This window comes from Danio rerio, chromosome 25 (genome assembly GCF_052040795.2).
Source record: "Danio rerio strain M-AB ecotype USA chromosome 25, GRCz13ab, whole genome shotgun sequence".
Classification (NCBI taxonomy): domain Eukaryota; kingdom Metazoa; phylum Chordata; class Actinopteri; order Cypriniformes; family Danionidae; genus Danio; species Danio rerio.
In genome coordinates this window covers 20065635-20078319 of record NC_141045.1, presented here as the reverse complement: position 1 = coordinate 20078319, position 12685 = coordinate 20065635, and the positions used below count along the sequence as shown (strand labels likewise).

At 35.5% G+C, this 12685-nt stretch overlaps 2 long non-coding RNA genes across 2 annotated transcripts; both read left to right on the top strand.

The window, feature by feature from the left end:
• The first annotated feature begins 206 nt into the window (after positions 1-206).
• Positions 207-2488, top strand: LOC147837678 (uncharacterized). Its single transcript, XR_015526442.1, has 2 exons — positions 207-1182; positions 1265-2488. It is a non-coding gene; the product is annotated as an uncharacterized LOC147837678 (long non-coding RNA).
• Positions 2489-8765: 6277 nt separating this feature from the next.
• LOC147837677 (uncharacterized) lies at positions 8766-10330 on the top strand. The gene is made up of 2 exons (XR_015526441.1): positions 8766-9741; positions 9825-10330. It is a non-coding gene; the product is annotated as an uncharacterized LOC147837677 (long non-coding RNA).
• Positions 10331-12685: the final 2355 nt, after the last annotated feature.

Here is a 12685-nt window from a genome sequence, read left to right as displayed (position 1 = left end):
AACGTAAAAATATATATATTAAATATATTTAATATATTTTTGTCCACAGCAGACGGCAACTTGCCCTGACGCAGATTCCTGAGTCTCTGTGGTCCAATCAGGTGAGCCCTCCTCAGCGCTCGCCATGACAGCGAGACAACAGTGACGTGCCTTGTAAAAATTTGCATATGCATTCCTATAAAGCTCGTGTGCTCTGTCAGCGAGGCGGCCTTTGAGCCCTAGGCAGGGAGAACATAACCCCCGAGGACCCTCGGGGAAACACGGGCGGCCGGTAGTGGGACCTCGCTGCGAGGGTTATGGTGGGTGGGAGTAGCGAGGCCCACTCATCTTCTATTTTAAACTATAGTTTCAAACTTTAGTTTACTATAGTTTGAAATAGAAACCACGGTAACTGTTATGATTAAACCTTTAGCAAAGAGCTTAGAATGACCAAGAGCAACAGACCCGGATTCCGCCAGTTTCAAGTGATAGCGATCGCTCGTCATTGCTGTCGCGATGGAAAGCAGCTGCTTTTTATTTATTTATATTATTCAAAAAGCGCGTTATTGTTTCCCAAATTGTAGAGTGTCGCCTCTTGGTAATTCTATGCTCTTTGCTCCATGTCTGACTGTTGTAATGTTTTGCTTTGTTTTTCAGCTCAGTTGTTGAGCAAAGAAGGACTATTGAAGACAACAGTTGAAGACAACCGCGGGTTATATTCACGAGCGCGCGCATTATAATGTTTCCGGGCTGTTTTCTGAAAGTGTGTCTTGTTTAGATAAGTTTGCATGTCAAACTAAATAAACTATACTCTTTCTAAACACCTGTCTCGTGTTTTATTTGTCCTCTACAGCAATGCACTGTCATATAAGTCTGTTGAATGCATTTGTATGCAACATGGTTTGACAATACAGAAGTCTAACAAATAAATAGTTGTTATAAATGTACTTTCATTAGTCAACATTTGGTGTTATGGTTGTTTCATAACTATATTTATTATTATTCTGTATGTTTAAAACCAGCAAATTATACTATATATTTAACATGTCACATATACTTACTGTTATTTTAAAATTTGCCAAATAAAATGTCCTAAGACAAGAATGGGTGTTGTTTTGGTTTTATGTCAACCTACTGTAGGTTTAAGGTTGACTGCAGCAGGTATAGGTATTATACACACATGCACACACACACACACACAAAGTGCTGCGGTGAAATGTGTTACTCTCTCCTCAATGCTGACCATGCAAAAAAAAAAAAAAACTAATTATTTTAAATGTTAAAGTTTAAAATAATTAAAAACTCAATTCTCAATAAAAAGTTACAAATAATTATATAAACAAAAATAAAGTCGGCAACACCGAAAAACCAAAGAATCCAATATTTTATTGTTATAATTATTATTTACTTAAAAAATCTCATGACAACAAACTTTTCTATTGTTTCTAATATAAATTCATAGGTGGAAACACAGCTCTGAAAAATACTTAGCAACAAACTCACAACCTGGGAGCTGACAGTGGAGCTTTTGTGTGTGGATGGTTAAGTGTATCATATGTTTTTGTGATTCCCTGTGATGATTTCTGTGCACATGTTACCTTACTGAGGCGATGGAATTTAATTTTGGCTTAGTTGCCAGAAAGATACATAAAACTGTTAACATCTGTACATTATGGCAGTATGCAATATACAATAAATGTAAGAAGTTATACGAGGAGGGGCTAACTAGCTAACAATGTAGCTTTCAAGTACACAGTTCAAGATAACAACAATATAACTTAAAACACAGCCTTATTTTAGAAACCCTCAAAAACATTTGAACACATTTTACTTACTCATTGTAGATTCTTATTTAAAGCCTAAAACATATCAGACTCTACATCTGAATTGATGGACAGAGAATGAAGCACACTCAGCAGTAAACAAATCAAACACCTGACTCCCTTAAAGGGCCAGCATTTTCTGAAAACTTTTTAAGACAGACAGCCTGTGGGAGTGTGTGGTGATGCCCAAATCATTGTTTTCAGCCTTCAAAATGCACGTCTCTATAATTAGCAACATAAAGCATCAGAGTGGATGGGACGGTAATGGTTGAACAGTAATTTGCTATTTATTGTCAAAGTTGTAATGAGTACATAAAATAAATTACTGTAATTTATTCTTTGCACTACACAATTTCATACAAAGTCTACTCCTTTTACAGTAAAATACTGTTTCCTTTTATTACAGCAAAACACTGGCTATTTTACAGTTATTTACTGCACAATCTACAGGGTAACACTGCAGTTATACTAATTAAACACACCTGATCAAACTAAATCTAAAGGTAGTGTGTTGAAGCAGGGCTGGAACTAAATTCTGCTGGGCTGCGGCCCTCCAGGAGTTTGACATCCCTGGTACATATAGCATATTTTCAAAGGAACTGCCTACATTTATCACAATCATGCACATATCATTGAATAAAAACAATAAAAATATAAAAACTTCATCCAAAGCAAAAAAAAATAAATTAATAATAATAATAATAATAAATAATCTGATCCTCATGTTGTTCCAAACCTGTAGTAATAAAAAAGAAATCAAATAAAATGACGAAAAGACTCACTAGTTAACCCTTCACTATCTGTTTTACTATAATACGAGGAGTTCTTTTGAAAATGTGAATTTTTATGATAATTAATACTAGAGGATGACATTTAAAATATTGTCTAGCTAGCACATGCCCTTATGTCGTTACAAACTGTTGGGCTTTTCTGTAGCACAAAAGTTGGACTTAAGTTCGCTTCTGGTGTGCGACCGGATTTACAAAAATGTCCTGTGGTAATCCTGTGGTATTTCAGCAGTACAACATAACTTTACCACACAAAAAAATGAGCAAAGCTAAATATGACAGGATTACTACAGCACTTTCTGCAGTGAAATTTCACAGGAATTTACCATTGGATGAAGTATGTGGTTTCTCTGTTGTTTTTGTGTGGTAATACCAACACAGCTAAATATCACAGGATTGCTACAGCAATTTCTGCAGTACAATATCACAAGAATTAGCTTTTTTGTTCTGTTTTTTTCTAAAACATTTTTTTTTTCTCAGTGCAAGGTAAAATCAGTATGTTCTGCATTTAAGTCGTTTCATTAAGAAATACCTATTCTTACAAAGTAACATCACATGTATTCATATTTATTGTAAAAACTTTTCAGTGTGCAAATGTTTGTGTACTGGAATAAATTTGCAATTGAAACAACAAGATGACCGACACCCTCCATTACAAACATTACCTGCGGTATTCTATGTGGTAAACCATCAAATGTTATGTGGTAACTGTGTAGTACTTTGTTGTTTTTTGGGACGTTTTACCACATGATTCTGTGCTGTACAGTATGTGATACTCCTGTAGTATTCTTGTGGTAGTGTATCACTTTCATATTGTGGTAGTATTTACCACAGGATTCTGTTATACAATATGTAATATTCCTGGGATATTCTTGTGGTAGAGCGTGTGGTATTACTGTTATATTCCTGTAATATTTTTGTGGTAGCATGTGGTATTTCATGTGGTAAACCATCAAATGTACAAAACAAAAACCATGTGATGATTGTGTAGTACTTTGTTGTTTTTTTTGGGATGTTTTACCACAGGATTCTGTGTTGTACAGTATGTAATACTCCTGCGGTATTCTTGTGGTAGTGTGTGGTATCACTTAAACATTTCTGTGGCACCACAGGATTCTGTTGCTTAGTATGTAATACTCCTGTAGTTTTCTAGATATATTAGATGTATATAAATTCCTATTTAAATAGGGTATATGCCGAGCTAGTGCTGTTTCCATGCTGATACACTTCCGGTGACCTGTTATTGTGAACTTTTTTTTTCCCATTTTATACGGTTCCTTATACAGCATCGATGTTGTAATGTCATTAACATACCTTCAGTTAACTAAACTTTTGCATTTATTTAGTTGCTCAAGCGTAAAACGAGACAAAAAGCTGTTTACTCGCACGCGCCCGTCAGAATCGGCAGGCTAACGCAGAAGCTCCATTGAATATACTGGGGTAAAATATATTGCTCATATTATAAGGATATGGCGGGGGAAATGTAATTTAATGCAGTGCTTCTTGTACAATCTGAGACCCACTTTAAATCGGATATCACTCAGCTTGTGGAGATCGCTGATTTTGAAAGAAAACAGACCTTAAACGCACCGGATTTTGCATTGGCATTCAATTCGCCGGAAACGCTTAATTTACACCATGGATGCTGTAAAAGGAACCGTATAAAGTATCTCAGAATATTACACAGCACCAAAAACGCAAAAATATATATATTAAATATATTTAATATATTTTTGTCCACAGCAGACGGCAACCCGCCCTGACGCAGATTCCTGAGTCTCTGTGGTCCAATCAGGTGAGCCCTCCTCAGCGCTCGCCATGACAGCGAGACAACAGTGACGTGCCTTGTAAAAATTTGCATATGCATTCCTATAAAGCTCGTGTGCTCTGTCAGCGAGGCGGCCTTTGAGCCCTAGGCAGGGAGAACATAACCCCCGAGGACCCTCGGGGAAACACGGGCGGCCGGTAGTGGGACCTCGCTGCGAGGGTTATGGTGGGTGGGAGTAGCGAGGCCCACTCATCTTCTATTTTAAACTATAGTTTCAAACTTTAGTTTACTATAGTTTGAAATAGAAACCACGGTAACTGTTATGATTAAACCTTTAGCAAAGAGCTTAGAATGACCAAGAGCAACAGACCCGGATTCCGCCAGTTTCAAGTGATAGCGATCGCTCGTCATTGCTGTCGCGATGGAAAGCAGCTGCTTTTTATTTATTTATATTATTCAAAAAGCGCGTTATTGTTTCCCAAATTGTAGAGTGTCGCCTCTTGGTAATTCTATGCTCTTTGCTCCATGTCTGACTGTTGTAATGTTTTGCTTTGTTTTTCAGCTCAGTTGTTGAGCAAAGAAGGACTATTGAAGACAACAGTTGAAGACAACCGCGGGTTATATTCACGAGCGCGCGCATTATAATGTTTCCGGGCTGTTTTCTGAAAGTGTGTCTTGTTTAGATAAGTTTGCATGTCAAACTAAATAAACTATACTCTTTCTAAACACCTGTCTCGTGTTTTATTTGTCCTCTACAGCAATGCACTGTCATATAAGTCTGTTGAATGCATTTGTATGCAACATGGTTTGACAATACAGAAGTCTAACAAATAAATAGTTGTTATAAATGTACTTTCATTAGTCAACATTTGGTGTTATGGTTGTTTCATAACTATATTTATTATTATTCTGTATGTTTAAAACCAGCAAATTATACTATATATTTAACATGTCACATATACTTACTGTTATTTTAAAATTTGCCAAATAAAATGTCCTAAGACAAGAATGGGTGTTGTTTTGGTTTTATGTCAACCTACTGTAGGTTTAAGGTTGACTGCAGCAGGTATAGGTATTATACACACATGCACACACACACACACAAAGTGCTGCGGTGAAATGTGTTACTCTCTCCTCAATGCTGACCATGCAAAAAAAAAAAAAAAACTAATTATTTTAAATGTTAAAGTTTAAAATAATTAAAAACTCAATTCTCAATAAAAAGTTACAAATAATTATATAAACAAAAATAAAGTCGGCAACACCGAAAAACCAAAGAATCCAATATTTTATTGTTATAATTATTATTTACTTAAAAAATCTCATGACAACAAACTTTTCTATTGTTTCTAATATAAATTCATAGGTGGAAACACAGCTCTGAAAAATACTTAGCAACAAACTCACAACCTGGGAGCTGACAGTGGAGCTTTTGTGTGTGGATGGTTAAGTGTATCATATGTTTTTGTGATTCCCTGTGATGATTTCTGTGCACATGTTACCTTACTGAGGCGATGGAATTTAATTTTGGCTTAGTTGCCAGAAAGATACATAAAACTGTTAACATCTGTACATTATGGCAGTATGCAATATACAATAAATGTAAGAAGTTATACGAGGAGGGGCTAACTAGCTAACAATGTAGCTTTCAAGTACACAGTTCAAGATAACAACAATATAACTTAAAACACAGCCTTATTTTAGAAACCCTCAAAAACATTTGAACACATTTTACTTACTCATTGTAGATTCTTATTTAAAGCCTAAAACATATCAGACTCTACATCTGAATTGATGGACAGAGAATGAAGCACACTCAGCAGTAAACAAATCAAACACCTGACTCCCTTAAAGGGCCAGCATTTTCTGAAAACTTTTTAAGACAGACAGCCTGTGGGAGTGTGTGGTGATGCCCAAATCATTGTTTTCAGCCTTCAAAATGCACGTCTCTATAATTAGCAACATAAAGCATCAGAGTGGATGGGACGGTAATGGTTGAACAGTAATTTGCTATTTATTGTCAAAGTTGTAATGAGTACATAAAATAAATTACTGTAATTTATTCTTTGCACTACACAATTTCATACAAAGTCTACTCCTTTTACAGTAAAATACTGTTTCCTTTTATTACAGCAAAACACTGGCTATTTTACAGTTATTTACTGCACAATCTACAGGGTAACACTGCAGTTATACTAATTAAACACACCTGATCAAACTAAATCTAAAGGTAGTGTGTTGAAGCAGGGCTGGAACTAAATTCTGCTGGGCTGCGGCCCTCCAGGAGTTTGACATCCCTGGTACATAGCATATTTTCAAAGGAACTGCCTACATTTATCACAATCATGCACATATCATTGAATAAAAACAATAAAAATATAAAAACTTCATCCAAAGCAAAAAAAGTAAATAATAATAATAATAATAAATAATCTGATCCTCATGTTGTTCCAAACCTGTAGTAATAAAAAAGAAATCAAATAAAATGACGAAAAGACTCACTAGTTAACCCTTCACTATCTGTTTTACTATAATACGAGGAGTTCTTTTGAAAATGTGAATTTTTATGATAATTAATACTAGAGGATGACATTTAAAATATTGTCTAGCTAGCACATGCCCTTATGTCGTTACAAACTGTTGGGCTTTTCTGTAGCACAAAAGTTGGACTTAAGTTCGCTTCTGGTGTGCGACCGGATTTACAAAAATGTCCTGTGGTAATCCTGTGGTATTTCAGCAGTACAACATAACTTTACCACACAAAAAAATGAGCAAAGCTAAATATGACAGGATTACTACAGCACTTTCTGCAGTGAAATTTCACAGGAATTTACCATTGGATGAAGTATGTGGTTTCTTTGTTGTTTTTGTGTGGTAATACCAACACAGCTAAATATCACAGGATTGCTACAGCAATTTCTGCAGTACAATATCACAAGAATTAGCTTTTTTGTTCTGTTTTTTTCTAAAACATTTTTTTTTTCTCAGTGCAAGGTAAAATCAGTATGTTCTGCATTTAAGTCGTTTAATTAAGAAATACCTATTCTTACAAAGTAACATCACATGTATTCATATTTATTGTAAAAACTTTTCAGTGTGCAAATGTTTGTGTACTGGAATAAATTTGCAATTGAAACAACAAGATGACCGACACCCTCCATTACAAACATTACCTGCGGTATTCTATGTGGTAAACCATCAAATGTTATGTGGTAACTGTGTAGTACTTTGTTGTTTTTTGGGACGTTTTACCACATGATTCTGTGCTGTACAGTATGTGATACTCCTGTAGTATTCTTGTGGTAGTGTATCACTTTCATATTGTGGTAGTATTTACCACAGGATTCTGTTATACAATATGTAATATTCCTGGGATATTCTTGTGGTAGAGCGTGTGGTATTACTGTTATATTCCTGTAATATTTTTGTGGTAGCATGTGGTATTTCATGTGGTAAACCATCAAATGTACAAAACAAAAACCATGTGATGATTGTGTAGTACTTTGTTGTTTTTTTTGGGATGTTTTACCACAGGATTCTGTGTTGTACAGTATGTAATACTCCTGCGGTATTCTTGTGGTAGTGTGTGGTATCACTTAAACATTTCTGTGGCACCACAGGATTCTGTTGCTTAGTATGTAATACTCCTGTAGTTTTCTAGATATATTAGATGTATATAAGTTCCTATTTAAATAGGGTATATGCCGAGCTAGTGCTGTTTCCATGCTGATACACTTCCGGTGACCTGTTATTGTGAACTTTTTTTTCCCATTTTATACGGTTCCTTATACAGCATCGATGTTGTAATGTCATTAACATACCTTCAGTTAACTAAACTTTTGCATTTATTTAGTTGCTCAAGCGTAAAACGAGACAAAAAGCTGTTTACTCGCACGCGCCCGTCAGAATCGGCAGGCTAACGCAGAAGCTCCATTGAATATACTGGGGTAAAATATATTGCTCATATTATAAGGATATGGCGGGGGAAATGTAATTTAATGCAGTGCTTCTTGTACAATCTGAGACCCACTTTAAATCGGATATCACTCAGCTTGTGGAGATCGCTGATTTTGAAAGAAAACGGACCTTAAACGCACCGGATTTTGCATTGGCATTCAATTCGCCGGAAACGCTTAATTTACACCATGGATGCTGTAAAAGGAACCTTATAAAGTATCTCAGAATATTACACAGCACCAAAAATGTAAAAATATATATATTAAATATATTTAATATATTTTTGTCCACAGCAGACGGCAACTCGCCCTGACGCAGATTCCTGAGTCTCTGTGGTCCAATCAGGTGAGCCCTCCTCAGCGCTCGCCATGACAGCGAGACAACAGTGACGTGCCTTGTAAAAATTTGCATATGCATTCCTATAAAGCTCGTGTGCTCTGTCAGCGAGGCGGCCTTTGAGCCCTAGGCAGGGAGAACATAACCCCCGAGGACCCTCGGGGAAACACGGGCGGCCGGTAGTGGGACCTCGCTGCGAGGGTCATGGTGGGTGGGAGTAGCGAGGCCCACTCATCTTCTATTTTAAACTATAGTTTCAAACTTTAGTTTACTATAGTTTGAAATAGAAACCATGGTAACTGTTATGATTAAACCTTTAGCAAAGAGCTTAGAATGACCAAGAGCAACAGACCCGGATTCCGCCAGTTTCAAGTGATAGCGATCGCTCGTCATTGCTGTCGCGATGGAAAGCAGCTGCTTTTTATTTATTTATATTATTCAAAAAGCGCGTTATTGTTTCCCAAATTGTAGAGTGTCGCCTCTTGGTAATTCTATGCTCTTTGCTCCATGTCTGACTGTTGTAATGTTTTGCTTTGTTTTTCAGCTCAGTTGTTGAGCAAAGAAGGACTATTGAAGACAACAGTTGAAGACAACCGCGGGTTATATTCACGAGCGCGCGCATTATAATGTTTCCGGGCTGTTTTCTGAAAGTGTGTCTTGTTTAGATAAGTTTGCATGTCAAACTAAATAAACTATACTCTTTCTAAACACCTGTCTCGTGTTTTATTTGTCCTCTACAGCAATGCACTGTCATATAAGTCTGTTGAATGCATTTGTATGCAACATGGTTTGACAATACAGAAGTCTAACAAATAAATAGTTGTTATAAATGTACTTTCATTAGTCAACATTTGGTGTTATGGTTGTTTCATAACTATATTTATTATTATTCTGTATGTTTAAAACCAGCAAATTATACTATATATTTAACATGTCACATATACTTACTGTTATTTTAAAATTTGCCAAATAAAATGTCCTAAGACAAGAATGGGTGTTGTTTTGGTTTTATGTCAACCTACTGTAGGTTTAAGGTTGACTGCAGCAGGTATAGGTATTATACACACATGCACACACACACACACACAAAGTGCTGCGGTGAAATGTGTTACTCTCTCCTCAATGCTGACCATGCAAAAAAAAAAAAAAAACTAATTATTTTAAATGTTAAAGTTTAAAATAATTAAAAACTCAATTCTCAATAAAAAGTTACAAATAATTATATAAACAAAAATAAAGTCGGCAACACCGAAAAACCAAAGAATCCAATATTTTATTGTTATAATTATTATTTACTTAAAAAATCTCATGACAACAAACTTTTCTATTGTTTCTAATATAAATTCATAGGTGGAAACACAGCTCTGAAAAATACTTAGCAACAAACTCACAACCTGGGAGCTGACAGTGGAGCTTTTGTGTGTGGATGGTTAAGTGTATCATATGTTTTTGTGATTCCCTGTGATGATTTCTGTGCACATGTTACCTTACTGAGGCGATGGAATTTAATTTTGGCTTAGTTGCCAGAAAGATACATAAAACTGTTAACATCTGTACATTATGGCAGTATGCAATATACAATAAATGTAAGAAGTTATACGAGGAGGGGCTAACTAGCTAACAATGTAGCTTTCAAGTACACAGTTCAAGATAACAACAATATAACTTAAAACACAGCCTTATTTTAGAAACCCTCAAAAACATTTGAACACATTTTACTTACTCATTGTAGATTCTTATTTAAAGCCTAAAACATATCAGACTCTACATCTGAATTGATGGACAGAGAATGAAGCACACTCAGCAGTAAACAAATCAAACACCTGACTCCCTTAAAGGGCCAGCATTTTCTGAAAACTTTTTAAGACAGACAGCCTGTGGGAGTGTGTGGTGATGCCCAAATCATTGTTTTCAGCCTTCAAAATGCACGTCTCTATAATTAGCAACATAAAGCATCAGAGTGGATGGGACGGTAATGGTTGAACAGTAATTTGCTATTTATTGTCAAAGTTGTAATGAGTACATAAAATAAATTACTGTAATTTATTCTTTGCACTACACAATTTCATACAAAGTCTACTCCTTTTACAGTAAAATACTGTTTCCTTTTATTACAGCAAAACACTGGCTATTTTACAGTTATTTACTGCACAATCTACAGGGTAACACTGCAGTTATACTAATTAAACACACCTGATCAAACTAAATCTAAAGGTAGTGTGTTGAAGCAGGGCTGGAACTAAATTCTGCTGGGCTGCGGCCCTCCAGGAGTTTGACATCCCTGGTACATATAGCATATTTTCAAAGGAACTGCCTACATTTATCACAATCATGCACATATCATTGAATAAAAACAATAAAAATATAAAAACTTCATCCAAAGCAAAAAAAATAAATTAATAATAATAATAATAATAAATAATCTGATCCTCATGTTGTTCCAAACCTGTAGTAATAAAAAAGAAATCAAATAAAATGACGAAAAGACTCACTAGTTAACCCTTCACTATCTGTTTTACTATAATACGAGGAGTTCTTTTGAAAATGTGAATTTTTATGATAATTAATACTAGAGGATGACATTTAAAATATTGTCTAGCTAGCACATGCCCTTATGTCGTTACAAACTGTTGGGCTTTTCTGTAGCACAAAAGTTGGACTTAAGTTCGCTTCTGGTGTGCGACCGGATTTACAAAAATGTCCTGTGGTAATCCTGTGGTATTTCAGCAGTACAACATAACTTTACCACACAAAAAAATGAGCAAAGCTAAATATGACAGGATTACTACAGCACTTTCTGCAGTGAAATTTCACAGGAATTTACCATTGGATGAAGTATGTGGTTTCTCTGTTGTTTTTGTGTGGTAATACCAACACAGCTAAATATCACAGGATTGCTACAGCAATTTCTGCAGTACAATATCACAAGAATTAGCTTTTTTGTTCTGTTTTTTTCTAAAACATTTTTTTTTTCTCAGTGCAAGGTAAAATCAGTATGTTCTGCATTTAAGTCGTTTCATTAAGAAATACCTATTCTTACAAAGTAACATCACATGTATTCATATTTATTGTAAAAACTTTTCAGTGTGCAAATGTTTGTGTACTGGAATAAATTTGCAATTGAAACAACAAGATGACCGACACCCTCCATTACAAACATTACCTGCGGTATTCTATGTGGTAAACCATCAAATGTTATGTGGTAACTGTGTAGTACTTTGTTGTTTTTTGGGACGTTTTACCACATGATTCTGTGCTGTACAGTATGTGATACTCCTGTAGTATTCTTGTGGTAGTGTATCACTTTCATATTGTGGTAGTATTTACCACAGGATTCTGTTATACAATATGTAATATTCCTGGGATATTCTTGTGGTAGAGCGTGTGGTATTACTGTTATATTCCTGTAATATTTTTGTGGTAGCATGTGGTATTTCATGTGGTAAACCATCAAATGTACAAAACAAAAACCATGTGATGATTGTGTAGTACTTTGTTGTTTTTTTTTGGGATGTTTTACCACAGGATTCTGTGTTGTACAGTATGTAATACTCCTGCGGTATTCTTGTGGTAGTGTGTGGTATCACTTAAACATTTCTGTGGCACCACAGGATTCTGTTGCTTAGTATGTAATACTCCTGTAGTTTTCTAGATATATTAGATGTATATAAGTTCCTATTTAAATAGGGTATATGCCGAGCTAGTGCTGTTTCCATGCTGATACACTTCCGGTGACCTGTTATTGTGAACTTTTTTTCCCCATTTTATACGGTTCCTTATACAGCATCGATGTTGTAATGTCATTAACATACCTTCAGTTAAATAAACTTTTGCATTTATTTAGTTGCTCAAGCGTAAAACGAGACAAAAAGCTGTTTACTCGCACGCGCCCGTCAGAATCGGCAGGCTAACGCAGAAGCTCCATTGAATATACTGGGGTAAAATATATTGCTCATATTATAAGGATATGGCGGGGGAAATGTAATTTAATGCAGTGCTTCTTGTACAATCTGAGACCCACTTTAAATCGGATA